Source organism: Haliotis rubra, unplaced genomic scaffold (genome assembly GCF_003918875.1).
Source record: "Haliotis rubra isolate DU_JTF1 unplaced genomic scaffold, ASM391887v1 Scf299, whole genome shotgun sequence".
NCBI lineage: Eukaryota > Metazoa > Mollusca > Gastropoda > Lepetellida > Haliotidae > Haliotis > Haliotis rubra.
In genome coordinates, this window is record NW_025766967.1 from 90,460 (window position 1) to 114,482 (window position 24,023).

The window sequence follows — 24,023 nt, forward strand, 5'->3', positions numbered from 1 at the left end:
TGTCAATGGTGACGGTATCACATGTGAGCGCTTCCTGTCCTACCAGTGGAACTCGTCACTAACACATGCAAAGGCAAGTCACCTGAAGAAAGACAAGAACATATGGTACAAGTCGGGGTGAGATAATTTTGTCACTTGTGCGAAAGTTTTCGCTGTGTCGCCAACGTGCCAGCCATAAGCTTAATGAAACATTCATTGAATGTTGTATCCCTGTTCAAACACTGTTTGAGCAAGACCCGTTAATGTTCTTTGACATCATTGTACAAAATACATGTGAGTACCTCAAAGATGGTGAATCCGGGGATGTTGATGCACACAACATCACGGACATCATTACGCCTTTGTAATAGTTTGTATAAAGAGAATGTTAGTCAAACTCTGTTGTTTTGTCATCATTGTTAATGTGTGGATTATCCTTAGTAAATGGGGCGGTGGGGTAGCCTAGTAATTATTACATTCTCTCGCCACGCTGTACACCCAGGTTCGATTCGGCAGATACGTACAATGTGTAAAGCCCATCTCTGGAGTCCCCCGTCGTGATATTGCTGGAATATTGCCATAAACGGTGTAAAACTAAACTCACTCACTCACACCTAGGTAAACGCGATTCTGCTCATCTTTAACGCACGTGAACCGATATTTGTACTGAGCGTTGACCATGAAGGTGAAACAGAGCTAAACACAACCGAGGATGGAATCCTTCTTTGTGCATCTTTGTTACATATCTATTCATATTATTGTGTACATATGAAGAGCATGCAGATTATGTGCAAGCATATATTACTGTGTGACATTATTCAATACAACCTAATATTTTCTGGTTCAATAAGAGAATGTTTTTTGTCGAGTGAGTGAGTGAGTTGGGTTTTACGCCGCACTCAAAAATATTCCAGCTATATGGCGTCGGTCTGTAAATAATCGAGGCTGTACCAGACAATCAAGTGATCAACAGCATGAGCATCGATCTGCGCAATTGGGAGCCGATGAAATGTGTCAACCAAGTCAGCGAGCCTGACCACCCGATCCCGTCAGTCGCCTCTTACGACAAGCATGGGTTACTGAAGATCAATATTCCAACCCGGACCTTCTCGGGTCGATTTTTGTCGAACGTCATGCATCTTTTTACTAAGTCTTACTATCAATGTTTTGGGTTTTTTTCGCTTTTTTTCTGCAATAAGTAGAACGAAAAACTCCATAGTGATGTAAAAGTTTACAGTTAATCAAAAGTTGCAAGGTTTTATTTTCAAACAGCGAGAACACGTATGAGGAATAATGTTGCGGTAACACTCTGATTTTAGTGGGAATCAAGGTGCATCTACATTCTGATACGTCACAAAATCAGAAAAAGTCGAAATATATTATAACGATTGTCTTCTTAACATCTACAGTACTTGCGAATATAGTTGTAAAGGATCTCAGAATGAGTAGTTGGATTCACCCGTCTGTTCTAATTCATTCAAGTAGATATCGCCTTATCAATCTGTCTGCAAGGTAGGTGATAATATGAAGTTCATGATTTTATGCCAATATAACTCCAATTCTATTCTGAAGAATCTGCTTGATTCTCAGTGTCACTTGTTATGTCTGATTGTTTCGTGAGCATGTTTGAAGTTTACAGTGGGGCAGGTTCTCCGATAGGAGGCGTACTTGTAAGCAAGTCCGTCATCCTACTTAGAGACAAACACAAGCACGCAGACGCACTTGTGACCCATGTGTTAAAACAACTCTGTCGAAAATCTTGTATTTTTGCCGCATTATTGATTTCGTTGATTGATTGTAAAATGTACACACATGCATTTCGGAGTATGTGTTATCCATATGTTATTGAAGTGTGATCATCCTTCATTTTGATGATATATGTCAACCTTTTAAAACTTGTAATGTACTATTTAATGTTTGCCAAAGCACGTTTAGGTCCGTTTAGAAAAGATTACTTAAACCGTATTTCACCACTTCTCCGAAACTGTTGCAAGATATATAAATCTGTTATCGCATCCCTCAATTTGCAACAGCATGATCCTGAATTATCCATGGGTCTCCTCGACAATGATTTGTGAATGACCTTGTCACAGAAACGTTCCTGTGAATAACTTCTGGAATGTCGTCCTTGAGGTGATCAGCGAGAGCTTTGCCTAATTACGTGCGGCTGTCGAGCATTCGGATCATTCGCGCATGCCTAAATGTTGTACAATTGTCTGAACATAACTTATGATAGTTCCAAATATAAAGACGATGAAATCTAGTAAATTCTTGAGATGTTTGTACTCGGTTCTTTACTTTGAGCAAATACTTGGTGTTAACATCTATGCGTCAATATCCAGTGCCTGTCTACTTTACCCACATACGACCATAGATTTTTTATTCTGTGTTGGACAGGTTCAGTGACCAGATTCTCATTTCAGCTGATTTGTAGTTGTCATGAATAGCCATTTTGCCCTTCTCATACATTATATCAAAACAATTTAGATACAGTGAAACCTGTCTAAACCGGCACCCCACGGGACCGAAATAACATGCCGGTTTATACAGAGTGCCGAATTAGACACTGACGATAATTTTCCAACCTGGCTGCCATTTACAGTCGTCAATCTCTATAATGCCTTTGATCTTTCGTAATTGTGCAACAATTTAAACCATTTTGGTCCAGCCATTAAGGATTAAGGGACCTTGATTGGACTGTTCATACCCATGCCGGCTTAGAGAGTTTGATTCACCGCAGAATCACTACTACCTGATTGTTTAGCGTGCCAAGAGGATTAAATAGTGTATTAGATTATGGGTCCTTGATTGGACTTATCATACCCATGCCGGTTGTCTATTTCCAAATAAAAAGCTGCAACATGTTAATATGCATCCAAATATGGTTTTCCGTCACACTGACCAGATCTGTCAGCGATCAAAAGTCAAACAGAATCTGTGTACATCTGTTCCGGATTCTCAGACATCTCGACAGGAAACAGCTATACCAACATAATATTTATAACATGTTTCCATTTCATGCCCTTGGACCATGTGTACCAGAATTTGCTAGGATGTTATCTCTGGCTCATAATCCGGTAAACCAGATAATCTGTGCTTCTTGACGAAGTTGAACATCCAGAACCCCCGTTTTATTTATTGCATGTTACGCCCAGGAGAGGTGAAAAGTGAAAGTAGCATTATCATCTGAATTCACATGAGGCAAAGAGTGAGTGAATGCGTTGAGTTAAATGCATTTGAACATTCTTCCAGTGGCATCACGCCGTTTGAGCTTCATTAAGGAGAGCCCGAAGTGAGGCAGGTCACATAGGGTTGCACATTCTTTTACAAGGGCACAACGGTACGTTGATTGCAAACCTTGAAATATAATCTAGGCCAACAGATGTGACCATAGGTTTCTTTAGTGCTGTTTTCCTCCCATACTTCACTAGTTGCAGTTTAATAAAAGTTTATTTCTATTGCTTTTTTTATTAAAACGTGATAAACAAATAATACAGTTTTATGTTTTTATTGCAAATGAAACTGTTTCCGGAAGATGTCAAAGGAGAGGTGACTTCATCCATTCATATTTTGTCGAATCTCTCACTTTTCGCCACAGTGAAGAAGTTCTTCCAGTCACCACTTTCGCCTATAAAACTATCTGTTTATTCTTCTGATGTATGTAATATTCATCTCTAACCAGATAATACATAAGGGACAAAACTACTCTGGTTAACGAACGAACGTAAATCGTAATCGACCGTGATCAAATTGGACTCTTAATCGAAAATAAACGATAGCATAAGCACAGAGTGTTTTTCTCGTATCGACATTGTCAAGGTTGAACATTTTTCTGAACTCTGAAATAGTATATGGGATGATCAGTTTTAAGAAATAATTCATAATTCTCACCGCGTCCTTTAACTCAGAAGAATACTTCCTTAGATATGTTGGACGCCGCTGCAGACGCTTTTTCTCGAGTTCCAAACTTTAGAGCGAAGACTTCAAGTTGGAAACATTTTCAATTGATCTCTTGTACACTCACAACTGAGTCCTGACAATGGACAGTGACATTATTTCAAAAGAAGGAAACAGTAATTTCATAACCTTAAACCATGAGTTACATTAGAACTTTCACAATATATTGCAATATATACTGAGTCAAAAAAGAAACTTCACATTCTTTCTTCAGGGCACTATAAAAGAACAAGAGATGGTAAGATGGTTAAATTGTTATTATTTCTTTGCTGAGATCTGTGTGATGTACTCGATACACTGACAGTGCCATAATCAGTTCCATTAGGCTACACCGCCGTTCCAAATCATGGGTATACAGAATGTCAAGTCACAAGAATAAAAAAGCGAAATTTCTCAGTTCAATATCGTGTATGGCCGCCCCGCGCATTCACCACTGCCAAAAACCGTCTCCTCATCGACTGCCTGATGCTTGTGAACACTTGGTTGGGGATTCTGCGCCATTGCTCTTGTAAGGCAGCGCCAAGTTCCTGCAAATTCTGAGGTTGGTTCCTAAGACCACGAAGCCTTCTCCCAAGTGCATCCCAAACGTGCTCTATTGGATTAAGGTCAGGGGACCTCGATGGCCAGTCCATGACGTTGATTCCAGCATTTTGAAGGAAATTTCGTGTCAACATCGCGTTATGCGGCCGAGCATTATCATGCTGGAACTGTAGACCTGGGCCATGAGCCGCCATGAAAGGAACGAGTTCAGGGGTGAGCACCTGGTCACGGTAAGCAGCAGCTGTGAGGTTTCCATGGATGACCAGAAGTCGGGAACGGTTGTTCCCACAGAAATTACCCAATACAATGCAACTTCCGCCCCCGAATCTGTCGACTTCCTGTACACAACATTGGGCATACCGTTCACGACGTCGTCTCCAGACTCTGTGCCTGCCGTCCGCGAATCTGAGGGTAAACCTGGATTCTTTTCTAAAGGCGACTCGATTCCAGTCTCTCTGGGTCCATCGGAGGTGCCCACAGCAGACGTTGACGTTGATGAAACGGCGTCAATATTGGCCCACGATATGGACGTCGAGAATTGAGATTGGCAGCCCGAACCGATTTCGAATGGTCTGTGAGGACAGTCGACCTCTAAAAATCTCAGCCCTGGTTCGTGTAGCTGGCAGAAATCTGTCACGTAGGTGACGTAGGACGATTTGACGGTCTTCTGCTCGTGACGTCACACTTTGACGACCCGACCTTGGGCGATCAGAAGTGGTGCCAGTTTGTTGTAGACCACCTCGCAAGTCATACACAGTACGACGGCTGCATCCCATTGCTCTTGCGACGTCAATAACTGATCTTCTCGCTTGCAACATGCCAACGGCACGTTCACGTTGCACATTTGACAATCGTGGCATTTCAAGTACCGTTAGAACTGTGGTTTAAAAGTGTTTTTTTTCAATTCTTGAGGCCAATGCAAACACGTGCATATGAAGAAAACTTCGATGCGAAGATCACGTGATCGACTGCACGTGCAAAACCTGATTTGGCACTAACGTCATTTGCACGAGGTATGGATGGGTTTGAGTGGGTTTCGCTAACCTTTTTCTAGAGTCGAAAGATAGGGATCCCATGTCGGATACATAGATGTATCATCAGAGAAGAACTATTCATTATTTTTCAAATTACATTTTGTGAAGTTTCTTATTTGACTCAGTATATATTGTAATACGCCAACACATATCACAATATATCGCAATACGAAAATTTTGGCAATACCCAACCTTACCTGTTAACGCTAATAAAACGATCCTTCGCATACAATGTTATTTTCCTGCAAGTATCGAAACCTGATAATTTTCACTAGACAGGAATCCATTTGTTCCGACCAGAGGTAACTGAATATGACCTTAATCGCTCATAGACTTTCTTCGTAAGTTTTTCGTCCTAATATAGTGTCTACTGATTGCTTGCTTTTGTGTTTGGTGCTTTGACGTTTTCTGTTTGTAAATAATAGTGTCTTGATTATATAGTTTTAAAGGAATTTAAAAAAAAAAAAAATTAAAAATCTTTTGGACTTTGTACTTAAAATGTGTATGAATTCAGACTAGATCTCGTCACTATATAGCTGGAATAATGCCCATGTAGCGTAAAGCAAAAACTTAAGTCAACTCAACATTAAATATAGTGTCCCTCTTGAATGCCAATAGCTGCACCCTTTTTACAGTATTTTATATCGCATTCTAAAGAAGAGCTTCCTTATAAGCATTGTCATCCAATGTGATGAATCAGGCTGACGTGGATGCGATAACATTGCTGGACAAATTCAGGACAAGACTTAAAAATATTCCACTATCATTCCATTGTATTTGTATCACCTTTTCTGAAGTATCCGCTCGATCCGTGCTGCCAATTGAAGTGATAGGTCTGATCCTTGATCGTCTCGCAAGCTTTTTTTGAGATTCTTGAAAGCGCATGCTTCAGTTATATCCGTGTATGTTTGATCCGGTAAAGGACGACTGAGGTATTCAGCCATTCTTCTTGTTTCTCTGGTACAATCCTCGCACAAATTAAATCTATTCATGTCCTACAAATGAAATAATTTTGTCAAATATGAATATATATTATTATACTGAACCACAATAGAAACGTCGCCTTTCAAAACCAAATGCAATATTTTGTTCCTACAAAATGGTGTTTTGATTATGATTGTACCTTTTGCTAACATGTTTTTCAATCCAAATTAACAGTTATTACCAATATCAGTGTGTTTTCTGATGAAAAAGCATATCGACCAAATGTACCTAGAAACGCAGATGTGGTAGAAAGTTCCGTATGACATTCGTAAAAATGAAAATGCACGTGCATATCGTGACAAACCTACAAATGAAAGCGAGTCTCAAAACTCGCCTGAAATCATTTATGTTTTGACTCAATCGCCATGGCACGAGAGATCGGAGGAAGTCTTGGGACGATTGCAAGTTGGCCAGACTGCACGGAGAGTAGCCAATAATTTTACTGTTCTTGTTAGGACAATCTGCCGACTGCAGGAGTGGTATCAGGTCACTAACATCATCCAAAACCGCGACCTTCAGTAACATCACAACGTCAAGACCGACAGATGGTGCGCCACCATCTGCAGGATTGCTTCCCCAGATCGACGGAAACAGCACGTCCCATTGGGACTCACAAAAGACCCATTAGTGCCGATAGAGGGCGCCGAGGTTTACGCGGAAAAACAACTGTCACAGCCCATATCGCAGTTCTGTCCTCATATTTCATCACCGCCAAAACCCACTTCTGTGGGCAACTCACCATCAAAATTGAGTTATCGACAGTGGAGAACTGTGTTTTTTTCTCATGAAAGCCAATATTGTGTTTCGAAAGTCGATGGCAGAGTGAGAGTAAGGTGAAGGCGTGGGGAACTGTTTTCTAACGTGTGTGTTGTTGAAATAGACTCATGGGGTGGTCCAAGCATCATAGTGTGGGGTGCAATAGGTCTGAACCAGATATTTGGCACCGTGGTGTTCCAGAATCTCGGTCCAAGATGATGAAATGACGTGACAGCTGCTCGCTATATTGATTAAGTCACAGGACCCCACGTTGTACCACATTTTTGACGTTACAGAAATCACATCTTCCAGCAAGACGAGGCACCCGTGAAGAGCCACCTCCTCGTGGTGGGTGCTGGGTAACGCTAAGCGCTCTTCAACCCCCGTTGTGGACCCGGGGGTATATTTGGCCCACCAACCTGTTTGCCGTGGGCTGCGCCCCTGTGTCGGTGGAGGACGGGGGTCTGGTGGTTCATGGCATAGGAACCAGGAACAATGTTCCTATTGCCCACCACACCAGTTCGGCCCTGACTTCACCTAGATGGGCCCGGTTCAACCAATCGGCTGGTCATGCCAAGCCCTGAGCATTACATTATGTAATGTTGCACACAATTTGGAAAATTGTAGCATACTATTTTTAAGTCTTGGCGAATTTTTAGAACTTTAGAATTTCAAATACACACTTTCATGTTTTTGCCTAGAGTCGTATGCCCAGAAGGCGGTGGCTCATGGGCCAATCAGGTGGAATAATTACTTTTGTATTATTCTGCTTGCATATATCATCCGGGTATCATTGGTGATGCAGGCCGGAAACCCGCTTGTTTTTAGCATTGTCCTTGTGATACTCCGTGGAGGGTGGGGAGCCCGGATGATGAAACAATACAAACTTACCATGGCTTACGAAACCCACCGCAAAAAAACAAAACGTCCTCCTGATACAACATTTGTATACAGTTGCATTGTGACGTCATGACAAAGAGACGTCATAACATAATCCGTTCAACTTTAATCACTTCTCCCTAAAGATAAAAGTGAAACATGTTGGAGAAGATCCGTGTGGTGTGATTATTTCAGAAACTTCTTCTTGTTGATGTGCACAAAAGTAAATATAATACATACAAATCCTGATTTACAGATGGGTCCAAGGATGGTGGCGCAGTGGCTTGTGCCATTGTCGTTGAATCCAGAACAATATATTCTAGATTACCAGGCAATAGCTCTATTTTCACAGCAGAAGCAAACGCAATTCTAACAGCTAATAGACACCCTAAATATAAACAATATATCAGACTCTTTCGTGTCTTTGGGTTATAAAACCTCTCTCTCTTGAAAACATGCACTTTAATGGAATAATTGAATGGTATAACGATTTTGCTACTGGTCAATACGATATCGTCCTTTGTTGGTTACCCAGCCATGTTGAAATTTAACACAATGGCCGATTTTGCACCTAAGGCGGCACTCCACAAATTTGTGACACCACGTCTCATCCCATACACTGATTACAAAGCTACTATTAGATCGTATATCCGTGATCTGATGCAAAATATGTGGGACACTCAAGTAGGTATAAATAAATTACATGCAATCAAACCAACTATCGGTAACACCTACTTGGGTTGTCAGTCCAGATTTGAGAGGTCATCATGCGACGATGACGCATTGGCCAGACAAGATATGCTCATGAATATTTATTGAAAAGTGAAGCTGCTCCATTTTGTATCCCTTGTGATGAGAGAATCACGGTCAAGCATGTCCTGGGATAAGTATTTGAAGAGATAAGTATTTCAATGTCTAAACAATTAAGGATCTGTTTAATAGTGTTAATTATCATTTAAAAATTGTTTTTTAAAGGAATTATAATTATTAGATACATTTTGAACAATGTGTTATGTAAATAGATAAATTATATTTTTAGGAATGGTAGTATGAATTATCAACTGAAATTGTTTGAGGCTGTATCCTCAAAAGGGTTAAAATATCGTAAAATTATTGTCCTCCTGAGAGGGTACGTAGGTCCCAAAATGTTCATACTAAAATTTAAACTTACCAGATTTTTCAAATGTAGTATTTTGGTTATTTCAAACTATGACAACATTTTGCTTCAATAACCAGCGGCTAAGTCAAACTACAAATTAGGGTTCATGCAGGTAGCAAAAGCACTGTAAGTGCCCATGGAGGCTAGTACGGTGATCTACGTCCAGTTGTTGGCGACCTATAGCCTGCTTCTGTATTGTATTGTCTCCGGAAATATAACAGCTTTACATTTACTTGCTAGTTTTAAACACCATCTGTGATATTCTAGTCATGTTACAGTCCTCTGATCACTGGTTATTTAACAACTTGTATTTATTATGTATGCCAAACCTTTCTCGTCACTATATGGCTGAAATATTGGCGAGGTGACGTTAACTTGTAACCTTCTCACTCACTCATTCACATACAAAGATAAGTCACAGTTGTCAAACCGTTTAGTCCACTTACTCGTAAACGTTTAGAAGCAGTACACATCAAGAAGATAGGACACGCCCTCAACAGAGATGAAGGATATTACATTCCCAATGCCTACCATCACTTTATAAAGTAATCAACAATACTTCTTGTGTACATTACCTGTTTCATTCCAACTATGTACATCAACCCCATCCATTGTATTAGCTACAATCCACCTGGATACCTATCAGTTGTATAAGTTCTAATTCAGTCAGTATATCACCCTACTGGCTTCCTATCAATGTACTCAATCTCTCATATACACGTTGTACATCAACCTCATCTATTGTATAAACAACTCCTGAATATGTTCTCTCAATTGTTACTCATGTATCACTTGCTTGACAACGACATTAGAACCTATGTCGAAACGTCGCATCCACAGTATAAAAAAAGTATATCCATAATAATTGTCATTATTCTTCTGTATTACAATCAAAGATTTGGTTTCATATCAGTACTGATCTGTGGTTAAAAAATATCAGTTATAATCTGCTTCCGTACATCCAAACTCTACATTATATAAACTATGTCTCCAGTAACCGACCCAATCTTTCCAAGCTTATATTCCGTCACTGTGATAGACTCATGGTTTCCTCTGAGACTAAAAGTTCCTTTTCAACATGGCAGCAGTAATTTTGGAGTTAACATGTATTTCTCATAGTTAATTATCCATATTCAACTATTGCTGAAATATCTGCTATGAACAGCAGCCATGGTTCCGGTATGAGGTTGTCATATGTCGTACAAAGATGTCGTATGCGCATATATAGAGATATTATACTGTGATAGAGTTATGTTTGCTGAGGCAAGAATGGGGAATAATGACTCACACGACTTTATAGATGACAACTTCTTGTTTATTGCATGGAAAGACGTTTTGCTGTAGCTTTTTACACCGTTATCAAGCTAATTCTCTTAGTTTGGCCCATGAGGAAGCTAAGTCTCCTATCTTGATAACGGTGTGAGAATCTACGCCAAAAGAGGTTGTTATCCATAAATTCGTATACTTCATTACTGACTCACCAACTTCTAGAATGCCGAATGGATACAACAATTAGAAATTTAGAAGTAGTTTCACGACCTCGTGCATATTGGATCTATCGTTCGGGTTCTGAGATTCTATTTTCACAACAAATAAGCCATATTGAAGAGTTGACCATAAGTTGCAATTCTTTGGATGTCGTTTTTGCTAAAATCAGGTCATGTAGTTAAATATACATGAAAGAGATTGTAAGCATACTGAATCAGTCTTTGATGAACGATAATGAAATATATGAAGTTCCAAACTAAGGATTTATTTAACATTTAAAGTTGCATCGGGAGTATTTCAGTCATATCGTGACTGTGAAAGTTATATATTTATAGAAACTACAATGTGTCAGATATAGATTTAAAGCTAGCATGCAACTTAAAAGGGATATCACTATTGAAGATATTGCAATATAAAAACGGGCTCCAGATTCCCGACAACTGGAGGACAGAAGGGTAGCTTTCATGACCTTAAATCTAATATTTGGCTTTTTACGAGGTTTTAAGGTTTGAAGACACAAACGCTCCTGCTACATTTAATGGAACGACAAATGTTCCAAGGTATGGTAATGACCAACAGTCCATAAAAACAGCTTACCTGGCATATGCAAGAGGGGATCACATGCAAGTTCACAGACGCGGGTGTGTCCACCTTGTGCATTGATGCAGGCCTCGTTGAAGTCACCAAGCGTCGATTAAAGTCCTGAAGGATTTCTCCTTTTTTACATATTTTTATTTCATGTTTGTATTCATGTTTTATCTATGTATTTCTTTTTGACGTTTTTTTTAGGATTCGGAGATGTCGTAAACGTCGCTCCATTTTTATCCCAGGCATGCTCAGTGGGTGACAAATCTGTTTATCTTGCGGGTCAGGGTAACACATTATCTTTGTTTTGATTAAGATACTGATTGACAACTCTAGCAATGTGTGATCTAGCGTTATCGCGTTGAACTCCCGGGCCATTCTGCCATGAAAGCCGCACATCGCCCATTAGCTAATCACGTCGCGGTACCTCACAACATTTCATTACCCTTAATATCAGTCACTGGCGCTCTTGCTCCATCCTTTATCACACCCCATACCATAACGCCCCACCTAAAACGATACCCCTTCCAGAACACATGAATGAAGATCCGGGTTAGTTCTGGGCTTCAGTTACCCATGCTTGGCGTGAGAGGCGACAAACGGGATCGGATGGCTGAAGTGTTTGACACATGTCATCGTATCACAATGCTCATGCTGTGGATCACTTGACTGTCTGGTTAAGCCTCGACCATTTACGGACCGCCGCCATATAGCTAGAATATTGTTGAGTGCGGCGTAAAACTAAACTCACTCAATCACTCCAGAACCCTTGAAGGGGGTTGAAGTACCGTAAAATTATTGTCCCCCTGAGAGCATAGGTAAGTCCATGTCTTTCCAAGTATTTGTATATCTACCAGGTTCTAATTGTAGTATCTCTGTTAGTTTAATATATGGCTAAATTGGTCGACAATTGCTGACGGCTGAAGGGATGATGTTAATCCAGCTAGGGGCCATGCATGAAGCTGATGTATTGTAGTCCCAATGGTCCCTATTTTGGTGATCAACTTTCAGTTGTTGGCAATCTATAGCCAGTATTTTTTTTAAATATTGTATTGTACTCTCTAGTTAAAATGTTTTAGATTTAATAACGTTAATTAAGTTTAATTTTATATCTGTGATAATCTAGCTGTTTTACCGTCCTTCTGCTTTGTTGTTGTTGTTGTTGTTGAAAGTTATTAAAATCAGTTGAATGTTTCATTGACAGGTGTCTTGTATAGTCTGAGCTTCTCTTTAACAAACTGGAACAGAACTGCGAAAGGCATACTAGTTTATGCAGGTCAACTTACAATGGGCAATGCTGACTCATTGAAACTATTCATCATGTATATTACAAATTATATATTGAGTGAATATGCATGCTTAACCGGAATGAATTGAGGTGCATTAGTAAACGTGTGAGAGGCGACGATATTAGGCGACAGTAGCAATTGTCCCCAAAGTGACATATTTGGCACCACAACGTGGAATTACATGTTACACTTCTAGGGAAATAAAACTCGGGGCCAACTGTGCGACGAGCGAACACGTGCACAACTTGTCCCAACGTCTGCATGTAGCTTTTCTCTAGTGGCATATAGTCATGTTCCTGAGTAGTTTTGAATACCCCTTTGAATACTTAGAGCTTGGGTATCTACATTCTTGCGGTTGAGCGCCAAACAGAGAAACATTTTAATGACATTACTCATTACAGGTATTTACCTTTACTTCGGGTAGGTACAGATAAATATGTCATCGTCACGGATGGGAAGATCCTTTAATTTCTTCAAGTTGTCCACTATCATCGCAGACTGGACAAATCCTTCAAACATGATGAGGTCAATAGTGATCCCTGCCGCCATTGCTTTCTCCGCTGGCGTAGCCATTGGTGCTGAAACATTTTAGTATGGACTTCGAAATTGATGTTCATGTAAAAAAATGCAGTACTACGAAGCACTATACTCTGATGCTAGTATGCCAGGTGGAAGGCTAGATGTGTGATACCAAAAGTAACGCAATATCAATGACGAAAACCCACAAAATCTCAACCTAAACGATATGTTCAATCGAAATTTCAGAAAATATGTTACATAATAGCATTGCATTTGTATGTATAAAGTAGCATGCAGTTGTCCTCATCTCAAAATTACTGCTGGGGCGAAATGGCAGCTGTGATCAAGTTTTTGTCTTGTTTACAAAGTGTTGGAGTGAACTTCCGTTATTTTGTTGTTACACAGATCGTATTCTGGAGTTGTACAAGATCATCAAATGAGAGCACAAAGAGAAATTTGTGTTCGATTTCCAAACGCAAAGCTAGATGTAACGGGGAGCCAAGTTAGTATATAGCAAAGTCGGCATTGGTAAAAATGAAGACCTACCAGAAACGTCTTTTTATGTTCATGTCAGTTTGAGATACCGATCTGTGAAAAAGATCGGCCAAGATGGAGATGAAAATATGTTTTGCATTCAACGTCAAAATAATCCATGACTGACTAGCATCATACAACGGACCATGCAAACCGATCAGATCAGTTAAGGAAACATAGCGCGTGATTCAGATTGTATGAGGAGCGTATTTTCAAATAAGACTGAGTGAGTTTGGTTTTACGCTGCAATATTCCAACAACATCACCGCGGGGGACAACAGAAATGGGCTTCACACAATATACCCATGTGGGGATTCGAACCCGGTTCTTCGGCGTGACGAGCCAATGCTTTAACCACTAGACTACCCCACCGCCCCTTCAAATAAGAGTCACTGTCAATAATGATGATGCCAAGTTAGACCTCGAACATGCAGGCTCTTTTAGAAGTTTGAGTACGAGTGTTATGAGGCTCTTTATGGTAGAAAGAAATTGCTGGACTGTACCTCAAGCGCTGTGAAATGTACAGACATAAAGGGCGCTGCTTGTCTTGACATTACGGGAGCATCATACTTACATATCAAGGACTAAATCATCGAATCGTCAAGGGTGTAAGACGTCGGCCGTTTCAGTGTATCATCTGAAAGAAGCTGCTGGCGCTATCCCTGGCCCGTTTTTCACGATCACTGATTGTGTAGGTCACGTGTCTATGTATATATGGATATGCAAATATACCACCTTGAGTATATAAACATTTATAATGACACCACTGTGTTGTGAACAATGTTTGTTTCAAGAGCGTTTTTTTCTGTACTTACTGTACTCAACACAGCTGTAGTGAACAGCTTGAATGCAAAGTCCATCTATCACTTGATTGTCTGGTTACCTTTGGTTAAGTGTTACCTTTGTAGGCAGATTGGTGGCTGCCACTGACAATGCAGGACAACCTTTCCCTTTCATCTGTCCATTAATATGATATAAGCAGTTTTTTCAAACCTTCACATGAAATGAAATTTGTTTCTGAGGATAGTTCAGACTCGTTTTTGTTGAAGGGTTTTATTACAAAATGGTCAAACAAATATGACATGATGGTGTAACAAATAAGGCTGTCTCGCACTAAAGGATGAGACCCGTGTGCTATGGTCGGAATGGCTGGCGCATCTTTAATGCTGTAACTTGGTGATAGTTTCCAGACCGGTAATTCGTGAAGGATAACCCTGGCACGTGTTTCCCTCATTTGTAAACTGGGACATTCCGATATAATGAACCGCGAATCCCATGTAGGATGCAAATATGTAAAGCGTACATTTGACACAGAAACTGTCTGCAGCTAAGCTTGTTTACATCATATACAATTATGTTATCAGCGATGATTTCTGACAATACAACCAGGGACAAATTACCTTCCTCTATTCTTTTACTGAGTATGTTGTGTTTTGTTTGTAGATTTTATATATATGACACAATTTGGACTGTCTCAACCTGTTATTTCGCATGCTAGCGTTATGCTTTGCTTGAAGGGAAGACCCGAATGTAATCAGTCAGTGAAATTGTTAATGTTACATTAAGTTTAAAATGAGATATTTAGACTGTCTCGTACATGAATCTGTAGAGTATGATGGTGAAGAACGAGGCTTCGCCACCAAAGAAACTGGAAAGCAGGCGCACTGTCTCAGCGCAGGAAACTACTGTCACCACAGTCAGAATGGTGTATACAAAAGCATAGCGTTCGATTTCCCTTTATCTTTAGTATCAGTAAGTATCAAGACCCTTCCATGGTATGTAATCACGGGCTATGGGGACCAAACAATGCTGAAGGGCGGGGTAGCATAGTGGTTAAAATGTCCGCTGTTCACGCCGAAGGCCCGCGTTCGATTCCGCACATGGGTACAATGTGTGAAGGCCATTTCTGGTGTCCCCGCTGTGATATTGCTGAAGTATTGCTAAATGTGGCGTAACACCACGTTCACTCACTCATACAATGCTGATGTGAGGCACTTGAAGGTTAACAGTCACACAACCATCCCATTCACTGAGAGCAAGCCGAGGTATCGTTCAAACAATTTCACTTCTCTTTGTAACCGGCTATAGATTGCCAACAACTGAAGGTAGATCACCATACTAGGGACCATGGGGACTTACAGTACATTTGCTTCCTGCATGGGCCCTAGCTGGATTTACACCATCCCCTCAGCTATTGGCAATTTTAGATAATCTAGCCATAGATTAAAATAACATACATGCTACGATTAAAAATAGTGGTAGGTGAAAAAATTAACTTTGAACTATCTTGGGACTTACGTACCCTCTCAGGAGGACAATAATTTTACAATACTTTAACCCCCTTTGAGGGTACAGCCACTAATAATCTCAGTTACTAACCCAAACTACCAATATTAAAATAGATATCTATTTACAAACTATTCATCAAAATTTATCAAATAATTCTATTTCTTTGAAAAATTCAATAATTAAATGAACATTAACAGTGCTACATTGAAATACTTATCCCTTGTGATGAAAAAAAAATACAGTCAAGCAGGACATGCTTGACCGGGATTCTTTCATCACAAAGGACACAAAACGGAAGATCCTCACCTTTTAAGAGGTATTCAATATGGATTGGCACAACAAGCCAACGGCTTATGTGAGCGTCACTCCATAAAATATAATACAATACAATCAATGATCAATTTCGAACAAAGTACAGAAGCAATTATTTCCACAAAGGCATGAAATGCATAATAACAGGAAAAAGTCTACAAAATTACATTAAACGATTCGCTAGTTACAGTTTAGAATAATTTTAATCTATTTGAAAGAAGTATGTATTTGTGAACAGTCAAGTGAGTGAGTGAGTTAATATTAAACGTCACATCGGCAATATCTCAGCCATATTGTGACGAAAACAATTTATATAATACAAAAAATAACATTATGAAGAGTTTAACCTGTCGACGATGGACAGAAAAAAATACTAGAGTATCACAGATATGAACATAAGACTAGCATGTAAAACAGTGTAATCAAAGAAGACAATACAATATACAACACGGGCTGTAGATCGCCAGCATTTGAAGGTAGATCACCATACTAGGGTGAACAGAGTCAAGAATAAGCTGATTCATGATGTTGCTTGAAGTTTGATTACCATGGAGATTTGAATTTAAGTCAAACCCATAAGTGTAGAAATATTAATCTGATCTTATTAAGTCATAACAAGGGCAAGAAAGGAAGTAATGGAGAGACTTTTCCCACGGATACCCACATGCACAATTCGGATTATTTGAAATATGTCTATCAAAACAATGAGCGTTCAAGTCACTTCAACCCAACCCGATGCGAGCATGGATTATTTGACAAAATCTAGATCCAAAGATTTTATCAAAGAGCATATTTCTTTGTTTGACCTGCAATCGTGTTTTGAACGAATTTACTGATTGTGAGTTAATTATTTCGGTTGGTAACTTGTCTCTTAATCCATGAATTTCAACACTAGAGCCAGTTAAGTTAAGAAATGTTAACATTCACATAACAACATACGGCTTTCAACATATAAGGCCTCATTTGACCATTAAACTGTTAAGGATCATTTTTATAATGGCAATCTTCGTTTTATTATCGAATTTCTAAAGTAGATAGAAATGATAGACAATTTTTTATTCATATTTCTTGTAAAAAACTGTAATTTTATGAAGCATGAGGACTATTGTTATGGATATACAGCTTCTTTATTCTACATAGGCGACGTTTCGACATAGATTCTAATGTCGTCGTCAAGCAAGTGGTACATGGGGTAAAATTTGGGTGATATATATACATGAGATGTTTGTACAATAGATGAGGGATGAGGCGAAAATTAGTCGTTTGATACAATAGAAGAGGTTGATAACACAGGATTAAGTAGGTCGACAGGAAGCCAGTAAAGAACATGTATATGGTTTTATACATAAGGGATTAAGGATGTTGATGGGCAGCCAGTAGGGAATGATGTACATAGGTTGTTTACATAAGTGAAGAAAGAACTGTCCTATGCATGTTTATTATTTTGTGAATCTAGGTTTCATCAAAGCACTTTGAAAATTCGCATCGTTTCTTTAATCCATAAGGACTGATTGTGTAACAGAGTGAGTATATAGCACTCTGTTTTGCACTCTTGTTATTGTCCACGAACTGGTGCCATTGTATACACCGACAAACCTTTAAAACTAAAACAACTTCCTGTACATGGCAGTAACAACCCGTCACAAGCCCTAAATGCCAAGGTCAAGGTCACTCGCCAGCCAGCTCACTACCACCGCTTGTCCCTCAACCCGGCCTATGCCTCATTGCGCCTCCCTTGCTCCCCTCAGCCCCCTATCCCCGTCCAACTTAACTCCTTTTTTATTCATTCTTTATATAGCCCCTTATATAACTTATGCAGCTTAACTGCATTTAAATATCTGCCCCCTATGCTATACGTGTTCAAAACTCACCGTCCCCATTCCACCCCCATTCCCCACCCCCTAGGCCCCCTTTTATGTCACCTATCGTTTATTTCAACTCTATCTGGCACCCATGAAGGGCCACCTCCTCGTGGTGGGTGCTGGGTAACGCTAAGCGCCCTTCAAACCCCCCGTTGTGGACCCGGGGGGATATTAGGTCCACCAACCTGTTTGCCGTGGGTTGCGCCCCTGTGTCGGTGGAGGACGGGACTCTGGTGGTTGAGGGCAAGGGCTCCAGGAACAGTGTTCCTTTGCCCAATACACCACTTCGACCCTTACTTCACCTAGACGGGTGGTAGAACTGGCCCGGTTCTATCAATCGGCTGGTCACGCCAAGCCCTGTGCATTGTATTTTGTCTTGCACACCTTATATCTAATTATTCATTGATTACTTTGTGGACTTGGTAAAAATGTACTTGTACTATTCACTTGCTTAATATCAACAAATACAAAATTACTTGCCTAGAGTCTAACATGCCAGAAGGCGGTGGCTCATGGGCCAATCTGGTAGAAAAATTGTTTGTTAATGTTTCTACTTGAGTATATCCCCCTGGTATCCCTGGTGCCGCCTGTTGGAGACCCACAGGCATGGGGCATCGTCCTTGTTGACACTCCATGGTGGGTGGGGAGCCAGGAGGATGAACCAAAATCACTACAACCATGGAACCCCCGATGAAAAAAACGCTCGTATGAGTCAAATGATTTGTGTGATGCAGATAGGCCAAGAACGCCTTCTGTGACTTTTGAAAACTGGCCCAGATTCTTGGTTATCTCAACTCAGGATGGCACTCCACTCAAGTTGAATCCTTTTGCCATTGAGAAGGCTATTCAGGGCATTGCTGGCGATGTTGAAGATGCCAAAATATTACGCAGTGGTTGTCTACTTATTCAATGTAGACGACAGAAACAGGCTGTCAATCTTCTTTCCGCCAAGACCCTCGCAAATGTTCAAGTTGTGGTTTCCCCACACCGATCCTTGAACAGCTGTAAGGGGATAGTGCGAGATAGTGGTCGTTTACTTGCTGACATGACTGAGGATGACATTTTGGAAGAACTAAAGAGCCAACATGTTATATCTGTAAAACGTTTCTCTTCCAAACGACATGGTGCGATCATTAAGACCAACACGTATCTGTTTACCATTGGTCTTTCCAAAATACCTAACACAATTAAAGCTGGATATTGTAATATCAAAGTGGATCTGTACATCCCTAATCCTCTGAAATGCTACAAATGCCAACATTATGGACATGGATCTAGAACGTGCAATAAAGACGCTGCTTGCAATCGTTGTGGCGGTAACTGTGATGACAGTACTGAATGTAACAAAGATCCTTCATGTGTCAACTGTGGCGGTAATCACGTTTCCTCTTCCAAAGATTGCCCCATATGGAAACGCGAATCCAAGATCATGAAAATCAAACATGAAAGGAATGTATCTTTTCAAGATGCGAAGAAGATTGTTCTGGGTGAAGAACAGTCCATACACAGTTCCCATTCTGCAGCCGTTACTCGACCAATTTCACAGTCTGTTCCGCAACACGTTCCATGTACATCAATTGGTTGTCAGACCGATTATACATGGACTGAAACCGACGCTCCTAAGTTAATTTCAGTCTCTATCACTGCAGCAACAGTTCCTGTTGTGGAATCGGCCAGTTCACAAACACCTCCCCACGATCTACCATCATCTCAGTCGTCTATGATCACACAGTTAGAAACAAATGTAAAACAAGTGGTAAAAAACAAAAACAAACCAATCCCGGAATCCAAACATCCCCAAAGTGGCAGGAGATCTAAAGGATCTGATAACAAGATCCAGTTGTTCAACAAATACGGTTCACTTGAGGATATGGATGTGTCTGACATCAGTAGTCAGAGAACACATAGCCCCGCACCCTCCAGGAAAGGGCGGGGAAGATCGCCAATTAATCCTCCTAAAAGGTAATGTCTTCACATATTCTACAGTGGAACTGTAGAGGTCTCAGGACCAATTATAATGATTAACAGCTTTTAATCCAGGATTTCAGACCATCAGCACTATGTTTACAAGAAACATACCTGAAATCTACAGATAAATTTGATTGAAGGAATTGTGATTCCTACCATCGTTTTTCTCCAGCTGGTGATAAGGCCACTGGGGGATATTCTATTCTGGTGAGTCGGGACACGATTCATAGCGCTATTTCACTTAATACCCCTCTTCAAGTCGTTGCTGTCCGCGTGACACTACATGTTGTACTTACTTTGTGTTCACTATATATACCACCATCATCTTCTATACAGCAATGTGATCTTCAGATGCTCTATGATCAGCTCCCAAAACCTTGCATTATAATGGGAGATTTAAATGGTCATAACCCACTTTGGGGTAGTAACACGACCAATGCAAAAGGGAAGATACTCGAGGATTTCTTCTCAAATAATGATTTATGCATTTTCAATGATGGCTCTGACACATATCTTCATCCTGCAACTGGTTCGTACTCCTCTCTGGATCTGTCCGTTGTGGACTCTAATTTATATAACGAATTTGACTGGTCGGTCCATGATGACTCTTGTGGAAGTGACCATTTTCCCACTATTCTTTCAGCCATAAACCCCAGTGATGCTGCACCATCGTCCAGGTGGAACTTTAACAAGGCAGATTGGTCTATGTTCGAGACCTTATGCCATACCAGATTAAAACCCGAATTCTTTCTAACTGTGTCTGATCCTATTCAGATGTTTTCTGATGAATTAAATATGATTGCTGATGATTGTATTCCCAAGTCCTCTATGGTCCCACACATCCGTAAGCCATGGTTTACTATTGACTGCAAACAAGCTAGAAAGGCTAGGAAAAAGGCAGAAAAATATTTCCGTCGGCACCCAACAGTCCATAACTTAAACCAATTTTAGATTTCAAACGCCAAGGCTCGTCGTACATTTAAACAAAATAAACGACAGTCATGGCGAAATTATGTTTCTAAAATTAACTCACGTACACCTATTTCTAAGGTATGGAATATGGTGAAGAAGATAAAAGGTAAAGGTTCCAAATGTAGTGTGCACCATCTTAAGGAGGGTGTCTCTTTTTTAACAGAAAAATCTGATATTGCTAACAAATTAGTCGAAACTTTAGCCAAACATTCCTCCTCATCCAATTATTCACCAACTTTTCAGAAATTTAAAAACCAGCCAGAAAAAAAGAAAATTTATTTTAATTCAGATAATGGGGAGGATTATAATGAAATCTTTTCCATTCATGAGCTGATATTCATTATCAGCTTCTTAAACATCTCCCTGAATCATGTTTAGAAACATTATTAAATATCTTTGACAGTATATGGACTTCTGGTAATTTCCCACCATCATGGCGCAATGCCATAATCATTCCTATTCCTAAACCTGGCCGGGATCATACAGATCCGTCTAATTACAGACCAATTTCTTTAACTAGCTGTGTTTGCAAGACAATGGAACGTATGGTTAATAATCGTCTAGTTTGGTACCTGGAAACCAACAACCTCATCACTGACATTCAATGTGGTTTCCGGAAAAATCGTAGTACCATCGATCATTTGGTACGATTGGAGTCTTTCATCAAAAAATCCATGCTAAAAAAACAACATTCTGTGTCGATTGTTTTCGATCTTGAAAAGGCATATGATACGACATGGAAATATGGAATTTTGAAAGATCTCCATGATTTTGGTTTGAGGGGTCGTTTACCCCTTTTTATATCACAGTTTTTAGAAGACAGACAATTTCAAGTCCGAGTGGGGACTACCCTGTCTGATCATTACAGTCAAGATCAGGGTGTCCCTCAAGGCAGTATTTTGTCTGTCACTTTGTTTAGTGTTAAGATCAACAGTTTATCAAAGGTTTTAAATGATTCAATTGATGGATCACTTTTTGTGGATGATTTTAACATTTCTTGTCGTGGTAAAAATATGCATACTATTGAACGGCAACTGCAGTTGTGTTTAAATAAAATAGATAAATGGTGTCTTGAAAACGGTTTTAAATTTTCTAAATCCAAAACTAATTGTATACATTTTTGTAGAAAATATAAGCCCCATAAAGACCCTGAACTATCTTTAAGTGGCACTCCGATAAAAGTTGTCAAGGAGGCCAAGTTCTTGGGTCTAATTTTCGACTCTCATTTAACTTTTCTTCCGCATATTAAATCACTTAAAGCTAAATGCCTGAAGGCCCTTGATTGGTTGAAAGTTATTTCCAACTCAAAGTGGGGAGGGGATCAAACTACCCTCCTCCACCTATATCGATCATTGGTCCGCTCGAAACTTGATTATGGCTCCATCGTATATGGTGGGGCCTGCAAAAGCAACCTACAACTACTTGATTCTGTCCACCACCAAGGCCTAAGACTTTGTCTTGGGTCCTTTAGAACCTCTCCTATTGATAGTCTCTATGTTGAGGCTGATGAGCCATCCCTTACCCAACGTCGTATCAAACTATCTTTACAGTATATAACAAAACTCTATTCTAACGAGTCTAATCGTGCATTTAACTGTGTTTTCCATCCTCTTTATGAGGAGTTGTACAACAAAAAGCCTTCTCTTGTTCCGCCTCTTGGTTTACGAATTAAACCATTTCTTTCTGCTGCCGGCATTGAGCTGGAAAATATATCTCCTTCTCGTCTTCTTTCTTCTCCTCCTTGGCAACTGGTGAGGCCTGAAGTTGACCTAACTCTGACAAAGTTTAAGAAATCTGAAACTAATGAATTACAATATAAACAAGAATATAATCAATTAAAAATCAAATATAATACATACAAATCCTTATTTACAGATGGGTCCAAGGACGGTGGCGCAGTGGCATGTGCCACTGTCATTGGATCCAGAACAATATCTTCTAGACTACCTGATAACAGTTCTATTTTTACAGCGGAAGCAAACGCCATCTTAACAGCTCTTAAATATATCCAAAGACATTCCAAACATAAACAATATATAATATTTTCAGACTCTCTTTCTTGTCTTCAGGCTATTAAAAACTTTTCCTGTAAACATCCACTTTTAATAGAAATTATTGAGTTATATAATGAACTTGCTACTGGCCAATGCGACATCGTCTTCTGTTGGTTACCCAGTCACGTTGGCATTTCGGGGAATACAATAGCCGATCTTTCTGCCAAGGCAGCACTCAACAAATCTGTGACACCACTTCTTCTTCCTTACTCTGATTACAAAGCTTGCATTTGAACCTACATCCGTGATCTGATGCAGAAGAAGTGGGACATCCAAGTAGGTATCAATAAATTACATGCAATAAAACCCTATATCGGTTACACTTACTTGGGTTGTCAGTCCAGATTTAAAGAGGTCATTATGCGACGATGTCGTATTGGCCACACTAGATATACGCATGAGTACCTATTAAAAGGTGAGGATCCTCCGTTTTGTATCCCTTGTGATGAACGAATCACGGTCAAGCATGTCTTGCTTGACTGCGTTGAGTACTCCATCACAAGGGATATCTATTTCAAATCCCGAACTATGAAGGATCTTTTTACTAATATAAGTCCTCATTTAATTATTGCTTTTTTAAAAGAATTAAATTTGTTAACAGATTTGTAAATAGCTAAATATTTTATGATTGGAAGTTTGAATGAGTAACATAGATTGTTAGTGGCTGTATCCTCGAGGGGGGTTAAAGTACTGTAAAATTATTGTCCTCCTGAGAGGGTACGTAAGTCCCAAAACATTCAAAGTAAATTTCAACTTTTCGTTTTTTAATCGTAGAATATTTGTAATTTTAATGTATGGCTAGATATGTCTTAATTGCTAACGGCTGAGGGGATGATATAAATCCAGCTAGGGCCCATGCAGGA

The 24,023-nt window shown here is 39.8% G+C and overlaps 1 long non-coding RNA gene across 1 annotated transcript; it reads right to left on the reverse strand.

Moving 5' to 3' along the window:
* Positions 1 to 271: 271 nt before the first annotated feature.
* On the reverse strand, positions 272 to 22,224 carry LOC124282359. The gene is made up of 5 exons (XR_006900135.1): positions 22,212 to 22,224; positions 21,624 to 21,626; positions 16,359 to 16,484; positions 4,381 to 4,383; positions 272 to 281 (listed from the first exon to the last, which is right to left on the reverse strand). It is a non-coding gene; the product is annotated as an uncharacterized LOC124282359 (long non-coding RNA).
* Between the last annotated feature and the right edge of the window lie 1,799 nt (positions 22,225 to 24,023).